Source organism: Gopherus evgoodei, chromosome 3, assembly GCF_007399415.2.
Source record: "Gopherus evgoodei ecotype Sinaloan lineage chromosome 3, rGopEvg1_v1.p, whole genome shotgun sequence".
Lineage (NCBI taxonomy): Eukaryota > Metazoa > Chordata > Testudines > Testudinidae > Gopherus > Gopherus evgoodei.
The window spans coordinates 194,411,071-194,431,538 of NC_044324.1; the positions used below are offsets into that span (position 1 = coordinate 194,411,071).

The following is a 20,468-nucleotide window of genomic DNA, read 5'->3' on the forward strand; positions in this document are numbered from 1 at the left end:
TTGGTCTAGGCTCAGGTTGATAGTGGGATGGAAATTGTTAAAATCATGGTGGAATTCCTCGAGGGCTTCTTTTCCCATGAGTCCAGATGATGAAGATGTCATCAATGTAGCGCAAGTAGAGTAGGGGCGTTAGGGGACGAGAGCTAAGGAAGCGTTGTTCTAAGTCAGCCATGAAAATGTTGGCATACTGTGGGGCCATGCGGGTACCCATAGCAGTGCCGCAGATTTGAAGGTACACATTGTCCCCAAATGTGAAATAGTTGTGGGTGAAGACAAAGTCACAAAGTTCAGCCACCAGGTTAGCCATGTTATTATCAGGGATACTATTCCTGATGGCTTGTAGTCCATCTTTGTGTGGAATGGTGTTGTAGAGGGCTTCTGCATCCATAGTGGCTAGGATGGTGTTTTCTGGAAGATCACCGATGGATTGTAGTTTCCTCAGGAAGTCAGTGGTGTCTCGAAGATAGCTGAGAGTGCTGGTAGCATAGGGCCTGAGGAGAGAGTTCACATAGCTAGACAACCCTGCTGTTAAGGTGCCAATGCTTGAGATGATGGGGCATCCAGGATTTCCAGGTTTATGGATCTTGGGTAGCAAATAGAATACACCTGGTCAGGGTTCTGGTCATGTGCCTGTACAGATCTGTTCCTGTGCTTTCTGAGGGAGTTTCTTGAGCAGATGGTGTAGTTTCTTTCGGTAATCATCAGTGGGATCAGAGGGTAATGTCCTGTAGAATGTGGAGTTAGAGAGCTGCCTAGCAGCCTCTTGTTCATATTCCAACTTATTAATGATGACAACAGCACCTCCTTTGTCAGCCTTTTTTATTATGATGTCAGAGTTATTCCTGAGGCGGCTGATAGCATTGTGTTTAGTACAGCTTAGGTTATGGGACAAGTGATGCTGCTTTTCCACAATTTCAGCCCATGCATGTTGACGGAAGCAATCTATGTAGAAGTCCAGTCTGTTGTTTTGACCTTCAGGAGGAGTCCATGCAGAATCCTTCTTATTGTAGTGTTGGTAGGAAGGATTCTGTGGGTTAGTATGTTGTTCAGAGGTGTGTTGGAAGTAGTCTTTGAGTCGGAGATGGTGAAAGTAGGATTCTAGGTCACCGCAGAACTGTATCATGTTTGTGGGTCTGGAAGGACAAAAGGAGAGGCCCCGAGATAGTTCAGCAGAAGAATCTGTCCTAAGAGAATAGCTGGAAAGATTAACAATATTGTTGGGTGGGTTAAGGGAGCTACTCTTGTGGCTCCTTGTGACATGTAGCAGTTTAGACAGTTTAGTGTCCATTTTCTTTTGTAGGGCAGAAAGAAAATAGGGCAGAAACTGATTTTATAAGTGACAGAAGAGGGTAATTCAGTATACGGTATTTTGAAATGCTAAGAAAAAATTCTATTAGGCATAGTTTATATGTCTAGTACACCTCTACCCCGATATAATGCAATCCGATATAACACAAATTCAGATATAACGCAGTAAAGCAGTGCTCAGGGGGAGGAGGGGCTGCGCACTTTGGCAAATCAAAGCAACTTCGATATAACGCAGTTTCACTTATAACGTCATAAGATTTTTTGGCTCCCGAGGACAGCATTATATCGGGGTAGAGGTGTATATTCCATGTGTGTATCAAGATTTTCAAAGAAAGAGAATGTATTTAAATGCTGAAGGGCCTCAGAATCCTTATAATTTTTTTTATATTATGATAGTTTCTTGGGCCAATGGAGAAAGGCACCTCAATGTGCTAGGCACTGTACAGACTTAGGGTAATAGAAATAAGAACATAAAAATGGCCATACTGGGTCAGACCAAGGGTCCATCCAGCCCAGCATCCTGTCTGGTGACAGTGGTGAATACAAGGTGCCCCAGAGGGAGGTAATGTAACAGGCAATGATCAAGTGATCTCTCTCCTGCCATCCATCTCCACCTTCTGACAAACAGGGGTTAGGGACACCACTCCTTGCCCATCCTAGGTAATAGCCATTAGTGGACTTAACCTCCATGAATTTATTTAGTTTTCATTTAAACTCTTGTTATAGTCCTATCCTTCACAACCTCCTCAGGCAAGGAGTTCCACAGGTTGACTGTGCGCAGTGTGAAGAAGAACTTCGTATTATTTGTTTTAAACCTGCTGCCCATTAATTTCATTTGGTGGCCCCTAGTTCTTATATTATGGGAACAAGTAAATAACTTTACCTTGTTCACTTTCTCCACACCACTCATGATTTTATATACCGCTATAATATCCCCCCCTTAGTCTCTTTTCCAGTCTGAAAAGTCCTAGCATCTTTAATCTCTCCTCATATGGGACCCGTTCCAAACCCCTAATCATTATAGCTGCCCTTCTCTGAACCTTTTCTAATGCCAGTATGTCTTTTTTTGAGATGAGGAGACCACATCTGTATGCAGCATTCAAGATGTGGGCATACTATGGATTTATATAAGGGCAATAAGATGTTCTCCATCTTATTCTCTATCCCTTTCTTAATGATTCCTAATATCTTGTTTTCATTTTTGACTGCCGCTGCACACTGCTTGGACATCTTCAGAGAACTATCCACAATGACTCCAAGATCTCTTTCCTGTTTGGTTGTAGCTAAATTAGCTCCCATCATATTGTATGTATAGTTGGGGTTATTTTTTCCAATGTGCATTACTTTACATTTATCCACATTAAATTTAATTTGCCATTTTGTTGCCCAATCACTTAGTTTTGTGAGATCTTTTTGAAGTTCTTCACAGTCTTGACAGACATTCCCTGCCCCAAAGGGCTGATAGTCTATTGATAGTTTCCCAGTTCCTTCTCTATAATTCTGAAGTTGCTGATGTTGTTGGTAGTGCTTGGGTAGGGTTTAATTGTCTTTGGCATTTGATAATTATGTGATTGTTGATCCTTTTGGAGTTATCCTCTTTATTAATCAGATAAAATGAAATTATTGAATCTTTTTTATTAAAATTAGACCTTGGATAATTTGTGTTCATTTATTGTTCTGAAGTTAATTATTGTATATTGTTTAATTAACTACACTGCACTGTTCCTCTTCCAGTTAGCTGTGTTCTTTTGTTCACTTAAGTTTTTAGTTGTTTTTTGTATTGTCGCTTATTTGTGCCCATCACTTTTTCCTGGCCTGGTAGGAGGTGATAAAGGGATGGCACAAAGCAGAATGGAAAGCGCACCCTGCTGGGGATTTTGTTGATGGGACTTATTCTTGCTGCCAGGGTATTGTGATCTGGGTTGGGGGTGGGGATGTACTGCAAGGGCATCCATTGGAAGAGCACTTTCATTTTATAATAGCATAAATCTCAATACATTTGATCATCTTCCCATTCTAATTGAATTTCCATTATATTATGGCCCTCTAATACCGGCAAGTGACAGTTTTCTATAAACAAACGTGAAAAAGCTTCACTTGCATGTATACATTAGTAATACTTAAAGTAGCACTTTAAAGTTGGAGATCTTTAAACCTTACATAAGACCTTTCAAGCTGTATATTGAGTAGGTAAATATCAATATTCCCATTGTGTAGACAGAGTACATACTGGAAATCAATGACAGGATTATAACTGGGCTTGTCTACACTACCGCTTAAATCAATGCAACTCACGTCGCTCAGGGATATAAAAAAGCCACCCCTCTGAGTGACTTAAGTTAGACTAACTTAAAGCTGTATCCACACAGCATCGATGCATCTGCACCAATATAGCACATCTGTTGAAGACAAGCCCTCAAGAGCTTAACTCCTCTTCTGCCCATTCTGGGCAATTCAAGTATAATAGAATAACATTGTTTAAAATTGTAAGTGTAACACTTTTGTAGTGATAATCAAGATGGCCCATTTTAGACAGTTGACAAGAAGATGTAAGGATACTTAACATGGGGAAATAGATTCAATATGTGTAATGACCCAGCCACTCCCAGTCTCTATGAAAAAGAATAAATGGACACAAATCTGACATCAGGAATCATAACATTCAAAAACCAGTAGGAGAACATGTCAACCTCTCTAGTCACTCAGTAACAGACCTAAAGGTGGCAGTTTTGCAACAGAAAAGCTTCAAAACCAGACTCCAACGAGAAACTGCTGAGCTTGAATTAATATGCAAATTAGATACCATTAACTTGGGTTTGAATAGAGACTAGGAGTGGCTGGGTCATTACACATATTGAATCTATTTCCTCATGTTAAATATCCTCACAACTGTCTAAAATGGACTATCTTGATTATCACTACAGAAGTTTTTTTTCCTCCTGCTGATAATAGCTCATCTTAATTAATTAGCCTCTTACAGTTGGTATGTGGCTACTTCCACATTTTCATGTTCTCTTTATGTATATATATCTTCTTACTATATGTTTCATTCTATGCATCTGATGTAGTAGACTGTAGCCCACAAAAGCTTATGCTCAAATAAATTTGTTAGTCTCTAAGGTGCCACAAGTACTCCTGTTCTTTTTGCGGATACAGACTAACACGACTGTTACTCTGAAACTAATCTTTAAATAGACCCATAATGATCAATGTTTGTTTAATTATTCCCTACCTTGTGTAAATATTTACAGCTGTGCACAATAAGTGGCTTTCTCATCCACTTTGCACCTTCGTAAAAAACAAAAGTAGAATAGATTTAAAATTTTTATTAAAGCTAATGTTAATATATATATTGTGACAGGATCAGGCCAGATGGCTACAAGAGAGTGGTCGAAGGTAGATACATTAGCTCCAGGTTAAGCAGGTCCCTTTTCCATGGGTAAGATAACAGGGTCTATTCCAGAACACTAAGGAACTTTCTAGAATTAATTAAGGCAGACCAATTAGGATACCTGTAGCCAATTGAGAAGTTACTAGAATTAATTAAGGCTAATCAGGACACCTGGTATAAAAAGGCTCTCACTCTAGTTAGTGAGGTGTGCGTAAAGAGCTGGAGGTGAGAGGATGTGCTGCTGGAGGACTGAGAAGTACAAGCATTAACAGACATCAGGAGGAAGATCCTGTGACGAGGAGAAAGAAGGTGTTGGGGGGAGGCCATGGGGAAGTAGCCCAGGGAATTATAGCTGTCGTGTAGCTGTTACAGAAGGCACTCTAAACAGCTGCAGTCCACAGGGCCCTGGGCTGGAACCCAGGGTAGAGGGTGGGCCTGGGTTCCCGCCAAAACCTCCCAACTCCTGATCCAACATAGGAAGATCTCTGAGGCTAGCAAAATCCATCAATAAGCGCAGGACCCACCAAGGTAGAGGAGGAACTTTATCGCAATATATAATACATAGGTTGGGAAAAGAGTGTCTGTGCATCTGGGTATAGTGCTTAGATTATCCAGAAATATAAAGTTAGTTTTTAAAAGTCATATGATACATGGAGTACATAATCAGCAATAACCCAAATTTAGGTGACTAGATTTAACAATAGAGTTTAGATATTAGAATCCGAATTCTTGGGTACATCACTCATGAAAAGTTGTACAGAGATTTGGTTGTGGAAAGAAAAATACATCAATGAGTGGAGATTCCTTGAGAATCAGGTTGGTTGTCCATTTAGAAAATACAATCCATAAGGAAAGTATTTGTTACTTTCCTGGCTGTGCTTCTCACTGGCACTCCAGCTCATCCTTCCTGGTATTGCCAATGTCCAGTGATGTGTTCTATGTAGATGTCCCTTGATCACCTGATGCATCTGACACCATGAGTTGCCGCATCAGCTGAGCTTAGTGTTGACCAATTCTGCGTTCTCTCAGCACTTACTTGTTACTGAGGTCCCATATGCCTAAGGCTCCGATCATAACTACACAAGGTGCAAGTATAGTCAGGTCTGAACAATCGAAGTGCTGACCACTTCCAGTGACCCTTACCTTCTGTTGCAGTTGTGAGCAATCGGTACCTTGCGGGACTGGATACTATATCATAAACCGTAAATTTTTCAGTTAGGTAGGATTCAGCCCCAACAGGTTTTGTGAAGCACTCCAGCATATGGAGGAGGAGTTAGCTAAGATTGGTCTCCATGGTTCATGGTCAAAGACAAAACTGCAAAATCTAGGACCAGGTCCACCCATGACTCCAATCTCTTTGAACAATGAAACTATCAAATCAGTTTCCAGCTTTTGCTATCTGGGTTCTATACTTACCACCTCCTCCAGTTCTCACACGGAGGTTCTCCATCGGATTGGCTTCACAGCATCTGCCATGGGCCATTTACAATGGATATAGAGTCAACATCATCTTAGTATGACAACCAAGTTCAGGATTTATTAAAGCTGTATCTTTCCCATACTGTTGTATGGCTGCAAAACATGGACATTACACTGCACAGACTGGCCAAAGCTGGAGGCTTTCCAGACAAAATGTCAAAGTCATATACTGGGCATAAAGTGGACTGACTTCATCTGTAATGCAGATGTTTATGGTCACTTGGGTTTACAGACTACTGGGGCCATTGTCCGCAGGTGGCACCTTACACTTTTTGGACATGGTGCAAGGATGCCACAAGATGTTCCAGCGAACGCCATTCTCTGGTTGGCTCTTAACATCCAGGATAAAATTCCACCAACCGAGGGTGAAGGTGGCCCAGATGCAGGCCTCCTATTACATGGGTTCATCAAGTCTATTCTAATGTTGGACTCTCAGGTCCTCAAGCCTTTGTGCTTGTGCGGGAATGGACCAAATGGCTAATGATTGCTATCACCAACGTCTGGCTAAGCGCTGAAGACGAAGAAGAAGCACCATGTCACCCATGTAGGAGTTTTGCCATTGATTTCATTGGAGCAGGAACAAACCTTTAATTTCAAGTACGTAAATTTAATGCTAGACTATTTTACAATTGTCATGTACGTTCTCAGTGGTATGTAGATATGAAAACAGTTGACTGTGAACAATCACTTCATGATGAAAAGTAAAATGCAAAATTGCTTATATAGCATCCATATGTAGTGTGCATCTTTCTCTGTATTGCTTCAGTTAGAAACACCCCAGATGTACATGGTCCTGTATGGAACAGAATGCCTGAGTCTTTATTTTTTATTATGATTTTCTGTATTTCTGTCCTTACTTAATAAACAGAACATATAACAGTAGATGAGAGCTACATGGGAGATATAATACATGGGGATATAAATATCCCTACCTCTTGTTCATTTATGACCAATATAAGCTCCCAAATACGGAAATAAATGTCTTCCCATTTACCCAGACACATTTCCTGCCAACACCTGCATCTCCTCCCCCCAGCTACATGCATGCAGTAAAAGGAAAATAACTAGGTTGCTGGGCCAAATTCTCATTCCGTGTCCACATCACAAGTAAAAGGTCTTCATATGAGAGGTGGAGTGACTGGAACCTTCTCTTTAGTCCAGAGCCGTGATGTGAACCACCTAGCAGCAATGGAGCCTCTTTGAGAATAATACTGCAATTTCTGCATTGCAGCAGCTGCTGCTGCTGCTGGCCTCCTAACACCCCCATATGATGGTTTTGGTCAGTGGGTAAGTGTGGTTAGCTGATCTGTTGACCATGTCTTCAGCCACATTCAATCTCTCTCAGCCCCTACCCTATAAAGTGCTGCTGTGGAGTCATCTTGTGCAATCTCTTCTCAGTTTGTCTGTAAGACAGCTGTGGGGAGGGGAGGAGGAATTATAAGGATTTTTTATATATACCTATAAAATGTATGCTATGATATTGCTACTGGTATTGTTTGTTTCTGTAGCTATTGTTCTATCATTTAAAAAAAAGTGGCTCTGCTAGATGTACTTTAGTCCTGTTTTTCATTCTTTGGACACAACAATGCAAAGCATTTTATTTTCTCAAGAACAGAACCATATTGGCTAATGTTGGATGGCTATCTTTGCACAGTGCTCTTGTGAGTGCCCGTCCAAAGGCTTCTATGGCAAGGCAGCGGCCAAGAAGAGAGCACTGATCCCTTCGAGATTGCTCAGAGCTGAGAATACAATCAGGACAAGCAGTCAGATGCCAGAGAGAGCACAGGCCATTATTCCTTATAGCGAGAAACAGGAATTGAAACAGCTGCTCTTATATTTGGTAGAAGCCTATGTATGGATCAGTACTGCTTTATGATGTATACTGATGTGGAAATTCAGAAAAAAAAACAAATAGGAGTCAGTTAGAGGGGATGAGGGTTATTGCCAGAATTTGTTGAGAATGTTGCCTCCATTACACAAATAAGGGCTAGAATAGCCCTTCAGAGTGCTGAGACTTGTGGACCTTGTAAGCATTGAGGGAGAAAATGGCCTCCAAAAACGCTGCACCACGAATCGTATCTTTTTGAAAAACAAACTTTGAAACTATGTCTTAGCCAAGACACAGTGCCATGATTTCAGTCAGTTAGACCCTGCTAGGATCTTTCTTAATAAGGTTTGCCATGTAAAGAAACTTTTTAAATGCAACTTCCTTAAACAGCTGAAAGTGGAGACTGAGGGCATGGCTACACATGCAGATGTAGAACGCTGTGAGTTAAACCCGCCTTTGTAGAGTGCAATAGGGAAAGCACTGCAGTTTCTCCAAGCTGACAGCTTCAAGCACACTGGCATGGCCACTTTTGCAGCATGTGCAGCGGCATTGGGAGTGGTGCACTGAGGGCAGCTATCCCAGCATGCAAGTGACTGCAACGTGCTTTTCAAATGGGGGGGTGGGTGGAGTGTGACAGGGACTGTGTTGTGTGTATGTGGGAGGAGAGAGAGTGGGTTTTTGGGATGCTGAGAGTGTGTCAGCATGCTGTCTTTAAGTTCAGACCCCCTTCTGCCCCCCACCTCTCACTCACTCAAAGCAAACAGTAAATGTTTTCTTTTTCCTTGGAGACGATAAGCAGCCAGCTTCTCCGAAATGGAGCTTTGAAAGGGCATTTCCGTATTCCTGCTGCCGATTTCACAACAATGACAAGAGTGGCCACTTGACTTAAGGGAATTATGGGATGTTTCCGGAGACTAATCACAGCACAGTAATGCAACACCTCCTTCACACTGGTGCCGTGGCGCTCTAGCGGGGGTGCAGCAAATATTATTCCATTCGCAGAGGTGGATTACCAGCAGCGCTGTAGCTGTGGGATCAGAGTGCTTTACATGGCTTGCCAGTGTGGATGAAGAGTGAGCTAGGGTGCCCGGGGCTGCTTTATTGTGCTGTAACTCACAAGCGTAGCTAAGGCCTGAGATAAAATTATTGCTATCTAGGGCAATATGGTGAGCAAATAATTGAAAGGCTTAAATCAGGTTTTGAGGAATCTGATCCTAGGTGACTAATTATTTTTTTGCCAACTAAAGTCTGGACTCTTATTTTAAGTATCTGTGCAATTAAAAACATTTTTTTGGAGATGGAGTTACAGGGTACTTGCCTATAGGTTAAAAGCAGCCTTTTTCTGCTCCCAAATCAGAACATGTCCTAACAGTGCATCTGTGACTAGTCACTAGCAAACTATCTAAGGAATTCTTAGATTATTTACAATTTGCTAAAGAACTTCCGTTGTATTGATTATAACTTTCCATGCTTATGATGATTAATTAATAGAGCTAAATATGAAAGGCTACCAGCTAATTATATTAAGTAAAGAGAACCTTAATTATGAAACATAATTGTCCAATGGTTATTCTGTAATCAGATTCTTCTGAGGCTACATAAAAATAAGACTTTTTTTTACATGAAAATATTAGCATTGCTGTGGGGTTTTAGTTAGTTGTTTCACTGCTTAGGTGCTGGGAGGTATAACAAGCACATCATGAGTGGAATATGAGTTTTTGCAGTACTACCAGACTTGTTTAATACATTCCAATGTTCAGTGGAACAAGATGCAGGGAAGTTGTGAAAATCGCTTTAAATGGGGGTGGTATCAACTGAAATATTTAGCCAGGATGATTCTGAGATGATCATCCTCCATCTGCTTCCACAGTAAGCACCTGAAGTTCATGGTGTTTTGTGAAGTCAGCCCAGGTGATCCTGTGCTTTGAGAGCCCAACACTGGATGAAAGAGAACATCATGATGTGTGTGGACTTCACTGGACTTGTGACACTGAATGACCATGTCATGCTAGAGTGTATTCAGTTCACTTCATTTGTGTATTAGTATAGATCAAAGCAATTAGTGTTTAGGGTTTAAAATTTCATCAAACTAATGGAATGTTACAAGCATTGTTTTCACTTATCTGTTCCTGTTATAATGTAATAGCAAACACTTAAATGGTAAATACCCTATATAACTAAATAACTTATCAGACATCAAAGAAGCCACATGGTTTGCTAATGAAGGACTTTATCAGAATGGCCATTGTGGTGATGACCTGAGGTCAGAAACTCAAAGTGCATTCCTTGCTCATCACCATCATAGGAAAAACTGACTTGTGTAGAGAGATTGTCAGCTTGTCATCTGTGAGAAGATATAAATATGGATTCAAAGAACAATCCTTTATCTCTGGACTGTTTGGATTCCAACAGGACAGAATAAATGAATGAGAAGATGGAGATCCCCAGAGTTATTCTGGGTAGCTCTGAAATACTTTTGGAAAACTGCAGTTTATTACAGCACTGCCACCATTTGGACTTACAAACTATGATTCACCTGTAGATATATTTTACGTGCTTTAACCTATCAATATCTCTCATTCTTTTTTCTTAGCTAATAAACCTTTTAGTTACTTTACTATAGAATTGGCCGCCAGCACTGTCTTTGGTATAAGATCTAGAGTATCGATTGCTCTGGGGTAAGTGACGGGACTCTTGAGACGGGGAGAAACCTGTTTTGTATCATTTTAGGCTTAAGCAACCTGTTATCACAAAGTCCAGTTTGTCTGGGTGGCAAGATAGACTGGAGAGGCTAAGGGGACTGTCTGTGACTCCATGGTGAGATGGTATAGTGATCCAGGAGTTCACATTTGTTGCTCGCTTGGTAATATCTAATTATAGGACATACCACCACTTGGGATGTCTGCCCTTGTTTTTTGACAGTCTGCCCTGAGGTAGGCACTCACAGCTGTGAGCCACTCCAGACAGCATGACTGGACTGACAGTGTAACGTGATTGTGCTTTTTTCATGACTTGGTATAGGTTCAAGTTGATTTGTATTGTGATATTCTAGAGGCGCCTGTCACAGAGCAGGACTATATTTGCTAGGTAGTGCACATGTGAAGAGACTGCCTCTGCCCAGTTTATAGTCTAATTTCGGCTAATTTTAGGTTCATTGAATTTTGTGGGTATAAACCTGAAACATACCTAGTTTGCACATATCTAGTCTAATCTAGCCAAAACAAATGATTTAATTCACTTTCTATTGCAAATTGGAGCAGATAGGTTACAAGGACTGTGTGGTGGTGGTGAATTCTGAAAAAGCCTAAGACAGTAAAGGGATTCACTCAGAGCCTGTTTGTAGCAATGCTGTATTACCATGCTGTATTGAACTCAAAACAGAAATGCTTGTTGTTCCAGTGGTGCCTCCTCAAGATGGACATTATTGAACAAATTAGAGACTCACGAGTCTTGGTTACTATATTCCACATTTATACCTTATGGTGTTGTCTAAGTTGCCCTGAACCTCCTTTTCCCCAGTGGGACATTGGCCTTTTCATCAAGCAATCTCCCATAGATATGTAATTGATAGGGATGGTCCCTGTGCATGTGTATGTAATTTCACTAAAGTAAAAGAAGGACAACATTCTGTAATGATATAACTCTTGTTCTATTCCTTGGCAACATTTAGAATTTAAAGAAGTGGAATGTCCAAGAGTGCAGTAGTTTGTCTGAAGCTTAAAACAAACAAAACCCCAACAGAAACAGTGAGGAGTCCAGTGGCATCTTAAAGACTAACAAAAAAAGTGTTTTTTTTTTTACCCACGAAAGCTTATGCCCAAATAAATCTGTTAGACCTTAAGGTGCCACCAGATTCCTCATTGTTTTTGTGGATGCAAACTAACACGGCTACCCCTCTGATACTTAAAACCCCAACACAGTCACATGACAAAAAGTAGAATGTGGGTAAATTTACAAACCCCTTTGTTGCTAGAATTCATGTATCCTGCACCAACTTCTCACCATGATCTTGCTGCATGTATTCTGGAATTAAACTATTTCATATACCAATAACTGTATAGTCCCTCTAGCTATCCTGAGTTTAGTATTAATTGGTTCCTTTTGGGACAGAGTAGATGTTTCGGGTAGTATTTTCAGCAGCTTTTGGCATTGGTCTGCTCCCATTGATGTTAATCAGAGTTCCAACAGTTAGGTTAAGGGTGAACACTTAAGAAAATCCAGCCCCTTGATGACTTTTGTAAGGTTTTGTAAGAATACTGTCTAATTATTAAGAAATTTAGTCTCACACTTATAAAGTTTCTTTCATTTATAGTTTATGAAGGGTTAATTTATAGTCCAACAGATGAATAGGTTGCTTATAATAATTTAAACACCTACAGATGTTCTTAGAACATCTATAACACAAATTTCTGTTTATAATCCCTTAATAATTTAACCCATCATAAACACTTTATAAACAGAACTTTATGTTAGTGTGACTGGAAGATCTACTCAAATCACATTCAAAATGGAAATTTTTAATGAAGTTCAACACAAAGTATTAAATGTTACATGTTTTAAGTCTTTCTTATCAGAAGCAGAGTGTCCATAATATTGAAAATACGTAAACAGTTTATCTAAAAGTGGCAATAACTCTAAGGTCCTATATTTTATTAGTAGACTCACCATTTGGCTCATTTATGCCTGTGAAGAACTATGTCTGTACATAAGAAAAAAGATTCTCTTATCCTCCATCAGCATTTTTTTTTAATTGGGAAGCTATTTTGAGAAAGAAAAACCACAGTCAAAGGACAAATGAAAGCTGATATGGTTAGTGCCTTCTCTAGAGGATTAGATGTATGTTTGGCTTTCACTGAGCAATTCAAGAATTTTTCTATCTTCTGGTCCATGTTTATGTCTTCATCAAGATGTACCTCAGCATTACCTCCATATCACAGTTGCCAGCAACTGTTTTCTCATTGATATTGCTAGGCTAGTACTTGTCAGAAATTCTGGGAAACATAACTGGTGTCTCATTTGAGGAGTGTTGAAGTTTTCAGTCATCCATATATATTATCTTTCATGCATCATCTAATCTATACTGTACCACACTGGACTATGCATTCTTTAGCATCCTGTATGACACAAATTTTAATATAACAAAGCATAAGGATGTTGATGGAAGGGAAAAAACCAAGAGATGATCACTAGTTTAGAAAAGAATGGAAGTGTTTTAGGTTAATACTATAATATATATATATATATAGTAGTACAAACACAGAAGTTAGCATTTATCTGACTGAAATATGTACCATATCACATAGAAGGAAAACATCCCAATTTACTATAATGTGGTCTGGTACAGAGCAAATCTTGCTTTAATTTGGGTAAATCATGATGTTTTAATCTACCACCCTGTATTGTAAATATATTGGGGAATACTCAGTACGATTCCTGGTCATGCATTGCACGGATATTAACATAACGGTGAGATATAGGATTCACCATTGGGTCATGATGTTTGATACATGCCTCTAACAGTGGCCATCAGGTGCATTGGAGGCAAACCTCTCCATCAAGTGCCTAGCCTATTGTGACATATACAGGGAGAATTTTTTCCTGACCCTTGTGATGGTCAGCTTCTCCCCTATGAGATTTTATTGCTACTGTTTTGGCACATGTAGCTACAAAGATTATTAGTGGCCACAAAATAATCAACCCCCTTTTAAAATCCAGCTATAGTATTTGAACCACATCCAGCCTGAGGGTAAGCATTGAAATCAGTGGAGTTTTCGGGTTATATGAGAATTTATATTTCTCATTATGTGCTTGAAATTTACCTGCCATCAATCTCAAAGGAAAATAATTTCCTACTGTATGTTAGTAGTCATTTTTCTGATCAGTTTTTCACCCCCAAATTAAATACCCTCTAACGGGCAGCCCAAGCACAGCGGCATGCCGCGGGGGGTGCTCTGCCGGTCGCCGGTCCCGCGGCTTCAGTGGACTTCCCTCAGACGTGCCTGTGGAGGGTCCACTGGTCCCCGAAGCCGCAGGACCAGTGGACCCTCCGCAGGCATGCCTTCCTGGTCCACCAGAGCCACCTGCTGCCTTCTGGTGACCAGCAGAGCGCCTTCCGCGGCATGCTGCCCCAAGCATGCGCTTGGCGTGCTGGGGCCTGGAGCCGCCCCTGCCCTCTAATATTTTTCTTTCATGCTACTGAATCTTAGTTCTTTTAGTTTGTCATTATCCATTATGCACAGCTCAACCTAACTCTAATGATTTTTGTTGCCTTGCTGAGATCTACTGCGATTCAGCTGAGTGGAGTTAAGCAAGGTATATGTGTATAACAATGAAGTAGCAAACCATGAAACGGCTTTAGCAGCAATCCACAGATTAATATAAAAAAATAGTTAGTCCATGGAGCTCCTGCAGCCAGCCTCTTGCCTCCATTCATTTACTACCACAGGGAGCTGTCAATAGCCTTCATGCTACTGTGTACATAAAAATGGATTTCTTGTTGCAGAAGTGGTAACATTGCCTGTATGGTGTATTCATCAAATAAAACTCGATTTGCAAAAGAACAAGGCAGCCTAGGGAGCTTGTTGGCAGCCAAATTATTTGATAGTCCCAGAGAATTCTTCAGAGGCTATGGCCAGAACTATGATAGGCCTTAGTGGGGAGCCAGCTGTGATTACTAGCATTATAAGGTATCTTTGCAACTTGGCATGTGAGTCATGTGACAGTTCTGTATTCTGTGCAGAGGTCCCAATTAGGTCAACCAGAAAACCAGTCAAAAAGGGACCCTGGTGGCTCTGGTCAGCACTGCTGATTGGGCCATTAGAAGTCCAGTTGGTGCGGGGCTGGCAGGTTCCCTATCTAGCTCCACACAGTTCACCAGAAGTGGCAATATGCCCCTGTGGCCCCTAGGTGGAGATGCATCCAGGGGGCTCCACATGCTTCCCTCACCCCGAGCACCAGCTCCCCAGTGCCCATTGGCCAGAAACCACAGCCAGTGGGAGCTGTGGGGGTGGTGCCTGTGGGGGGAAGCAGTGTGCCCAGCCTCTGATCCCCAGTCCCACCCAGAGCCTGCACTCCCAGATGGAGCCTTCACCTCTCTGACACACCTCAGTCCCCTGTCCCAGCTTAGAGCTCCCTCCTACACCCTGAACCCTTCATTTCTGGCCCCATACCAGAGCCTGGTGAAAATGAGTGAGTGAGGGTGGAGGAAAGCAAGTGACAGAGGGAGGGGAGATGGGAGTGAGTGGGGGTGGGGCCTCAGAAGAGGCAGAGCAAGGGTGGGACAAGGTTGTTTTTCGTGCAACTAGAATGTCGGCAACCCTACAATCACTGCACATGAAACTGTGGTCCTGATTCTGTGGCCCAGTGTGGGTGCAGGTTTCTATCCATACATGAGCTTTTAGAATCCGGGCTGAGGGGCCTAACCCTCTGTCAGGAAAGTTAGTGGAAGATTTGTCTTTCACTTCAGAGCAGGAGCAAGCCCTAAGATCCTGGAGTGCTATGTAATCTGTTCTGAAGGTATAGTAATTGTACTTAAAAATACAGGGGTGTAACTTTTGCTCTTCATTATATACAAGAAACCCTCTAAGAAAGCAGATCATGAGCTAAAATCTTCTGCAAACTATGATCTGTTGCTAGGTTGCCAGGAATCCAGTTTTAAATTGAAACACCCAGTCAAAAAGGGACCCTGGTGGCTCTGGTCAGCACTGCTGGCCGGGCCATTAAAAGTCTGATTGGCTGCATGCAGTGGGGCCGGCAGGGTAACTGCAGCTCTGCTCGGTTTCTGCGAAGCTGCTGGCATCTCCCTCTGGCCCCTAGGAGTAGGGGTGGCCACAGAGGCTCCGTGCGCTTCTCCCACCCCGAGTGCTGGCTCTGGAGCTCCCATTGGCCAGGAACTGCAGCCAATGAGGTCTGAAGGAGCAGCACCTGCAGTTAGAGGCAGTGTGCAGAGCCAGCTGGCTACACCTCTACCTAGGAACCAGAGGAAGATGTTGCCGCTTCCGGGAGCCACCTGAGGTAAGTGCTGCTCGGAGCCCACATCCCTCACCCCTACCCATGCCGCACCCACCTGATCCAACCTGGAGACCCCTCCCAAACACTGAACCCTCATTTCTGGCCCTACCCTGGAGCCCACACTCCCCACCCAGAGCCCTGTCTTGCACCCCAAACCCCTCATCTCTGGCCCCACCCCAAAGCCCGCACCTCCAGCCGGAGCTATCACCTCCTCTTGCACCCCAGCCTATGCCCCAGACCTGTTAAAATGAGTGGATGAGCGAGGGTGGGGGAGAGTGAGCAACAGAAGGAGGGAGAATGGGGTGAGCAGGGGTGAGGTCTTAAGGAAGAGGCAGGACTGGGCCATGGCCTTGGGGAAAGGAGAATCGGAGGGCGGGGCAAGGGTGTTTGGTTTTCTGCAAATAGAAAATTGGCAACTCTAGTACTGATGAATGTTCTCCCTAGCACTGCAGGGAGAGAGCCCAATAAGATGAGGGAAGTATTGATATATTAATTAATATTGACTTTTGGTGTCAATTTTATGTATGCTGAGGCATAATTGTGCTGCAAGTGTGGTAAGTCACACTTCTGCACAGAATTTGACAGAGAGAATGAGTATTTCAGTGGTAGGGCTTAATTGATAGTGGAGTTAATGCGTGATCTCTAATTGTTTCCCATGTAGTGAGCATGACTAAAGCAAAGTTATTAGAAAAACGAGGTGGGTAAGGTAATATCTTTTTTTGGACCAACTTCTTCAGGTCCTTCTTCAGATCTGAAGAAGAGCTATGGGTAAGCTCCAAAGCTTGTCACTCTCCCCAACAGAAGTTGGTCCAATAAATATATATTACCCCACCCACCTTTTCTCTCTAATATTCTGGGACCAGCATGACTACAAGACAGTATAAAAGACGGTTAGTGAACTGAGCTACGAGAAGGTATTGGCTGTGAAAGTTCATCTAAGCAGTCTGTCGGAGTGCCCTATCTTGTGCAGCCCGTAGAGACTCTGAGGTCAAGGACTGTGTCTGTGCCAATGTTCTGTGCAGCCCCTCCTTTCTTACATGCAATCTTAAGCCTAATATCTCTAGGCCAGGTTGTGATTGGCATTTTACAGATGAGTTTGTTCTCGTCAGATGGATAGACCAGGTATAAACAAAGACCCAGTTATCCAGAACTACTGATGAGGATACTCAGTGTACAATATCTAGATCCTGAACCAAACCCTAGTGAAGAAATGGACTCACATTCACTTAAGTGGGCTTTGGATCAGGCCCTTAGTTGTCATATTAGAGAAGAATATGAATTATCCAGAGACTGATGATGGTGATGATTATATTCTCAGATTTATAAAGTGTTATAACTAGTACTAAGACATTTACAAGAAGGTGAGAGAAATGCAGATACAATTGATTAATCTTTCTAATGCCATGGAATTATGCTTCACTCATAATGACTAGTGGATTAGATGTTCAGTTTCATTAAATAATGAAGGTATATTGCTAACCATACAAATGTTTACCCCATATAAAATATCATACATTGTTTAATTGATTACAAATGTGCACTTTCATATATTTTAAATATGGCATTTTATTTTTCTATAATAAATCACTTAATAAACATCCATAAACATGGATTTTTAATAAGTTGTAATACGTTTATTTTACTTTTGGTAAAAAAAGAGACCAAATTATTTTATTACTATTTCTAAATATTGCATATTATTATTATATTAATCAACACTGTGGTCCAATTTGGGCACCTTTTAGAAGGACATCTAGATCTTAATCTGAATTCTTAAATCAGAATTTAGAAACACAGTGTCGGCATTTTCTTCCCAAGGTGCCAAATTTGGGATCTGGATGTCCTTTTGAAGCACTAATATTTTGAATCTTTACATTATTTGAGTGTTACTCTGTATTCATATTCCACAGCTGTCAAATGCATATCCAGTGTTCATGCACTAGAGAATTTTCTAGTCGGCATGATCTATCAGGACAGCATATGCACCCCTTCCTTTCCTGGTCACTGTGTGAGGATATAAAGGGCAGAGCTGCCCCACCACACCCAGTCCCTTCTCTACTGCCTATTGTGCATGTCAGATCAACTCTTGTCAAGATTTACCTCCGTGTTAGCAACTGCTTGCCAGCAGTTCACTTAAGTCTACAGAATATGTGGTCACTGGCAGTAATAGCGGCCAGGGACAACCAGGTCTTTAAGAACTCCCAAACTACTAGGCAGTCATGCCTCTGAATGACAGACACACAAGATTTCTGTTCCGCCTCATTGAGGGACATGTCACAGACCACTGTAAAATCTGCAGGCCCTTTTCAAAGAGGACTAGGTGCTTGAGGGAGGTGCACCTGAGGGCTTTGCTTATGGAGTTAATGATGAGGCTGGACTCTGACTCCTAGCTCCAGGTGTCTGCATCTTTGGGAGACTGGAGGCTGTCAAAATCAAATCTGGCTTCAGCATTGAAACTGGCTGAAGGGACATCAAGTCTGAAGCTTCCTCCTGTGGGAAGCAGAGAAACAGATCAGACAGGGACTGTAGGTCCTTGAAGGAGAAGAGATTAAAATTACCCTTTCTAGGTCCAACTTCAAGATTACATAAGATCACTAGGCTGTTGGACATTAAAGATGCCTCAAAATTTAGGAAAACTTCCCTGAACACCAGATCCAGTAATAGCTGAGCAGACCTGAACATAATAGTTGCTCTGCCTGATGCCTCAACAGTCATTTTAGCATTAGCACTCAGGCAATAGGAGAAATGGTCAGCTACTATAGTACTGGATAGAAGCCTGATTCTGGTTACTGCACTGGCTCCAGCATGGTTTCCTCTGCACCAATTTGCAGGCATTCCACCATGTCAGGACATGTTGGCAGAGATGGAGCCCAAGTGGCTACTGGAGCCAAATTCACCCCTGATGCTGCCCAGGTTCCTGGACCCAGTGACTTTGTAAAAGCAGCAAAGAATCCTGTGGCACCTTATAGACTAACAGACGTTTTGGAGCATGAGCTTTCGTGGGTGAATACCCACTTCCTCAGGTGCATCTGAGGAAGTGGGTATTCACCCACGAAAGCTCATGCTCCAAAACGTCTGTTAGTCTATAAGGTGCCACAGGATTCTTTGCTGCTTTTACAGATCCAGACTAACACGGCTACCCTCTGATACTTGACACGAGGGACTTTGTTGATTCTACCATGCAGCCAGGTTCTCCTACACTAACAGGGTGAGCACCACCAGTCCTGGAGAATTGTTCCCTCTCATCTTCTGACTGGCAGGAAAGCCATTAAATATCCCTGGTCAGATCTCTAGACTCAGCAGTATTGATCTCATGGTGGGGAATAAGAAGAGCAAATCCATTGTCGATGGCATAGTATGTTACCAACTCAGTCCAATCCTGGGGACTACTGGTACCAAACATCACAGGTTCCAGTGCGATATCATCATAGTGTGTGGAGCATGTGACCCCCAGGGGAGCTCAGTACTACCTCAGGACTGGCCTTTCCACAATACTTGTAGCACAGACAATAACCCCCTCACCAGTGACTGGATCCATGCCCCAGACCAGAGACATGATTGGGCTGCTCTCGTGCAAAAGGTCTGTGGTGAGGTACACACAGTACTGGCCATGACCTCATCATCTCTAGATGATGCCCTGGCACCAGATCACTTACTTTACCATTCCTGAGGACTACAAGATGTTCCAAATCCTCATGAGATGGGTAGTAGTGGTCTTGGCGATACCTGTTGAGAAGGTGCAGGATATGCTGCACAATCTTCTTGATATCCTACACTTGGTATGGGAACACACAGTGACCCTGATCAATGAGGGGCCAGAACCACCAGTATCACTGGCATAGGTGTCCACATAAGCAGACAGTTGGTACCAGATCCTGACTACCAGATATCACAGTCACAGAATATTAGGCCAGAAGGGACCATTGTGATAATCTAATCTCACCTCCTATGTACCACAAGCCATAGAACTTCCCCACAATAATTCCTAGAACAGATCGTTTACAAAAAACATCCACTCGATATAAAAATTGTCAGTGACAGAGAATCCACCATGACCCTTGGTAAATTGTTCCACTGGTTAATTATGCTCAGTTTAAAAAATATTACATCTTAGATCTAGTCTGAATTTGTTTAACTTCAACTTCCACCCATTGGATCATATTAGCCATTTCTCTCCTAAACTGAAGACCCCATTATTAAATATTTGTTCTGTGTGTGAATACTTTTACACTGTGGTCATGTCACCCTTAAATCTTCTCTTTGATAAGATAAATTTAACTCTTTGAATCTACCCCTATAAGGTATGTTTTCCAGCCCTTTAATTATTCTCGTGGCTCTTCTCTGAATCTCTCTGAGTTATCAACCTCATTCTTGAATTGTGGATACCAGTTCTATCAGCTCCCAGGATCAGGGTGAGTGGCCAATGAGTGAACCCATCAGTACCCTAAAGAA

The 20,468-nt window shown here is 42.0% G+C and overlaps 1 protein-coding gene across 1 annotated transcript in view; it reads left to right on the top strand.

Moving 5' to 3' along the window:
- NRXN1 (neurexin 1) overlaps window positions 1-20,468 on the top strand; it is a 1,285,455-nt gene that overhangs the window by 325,352 nt on the left and 939,635 nt on the right.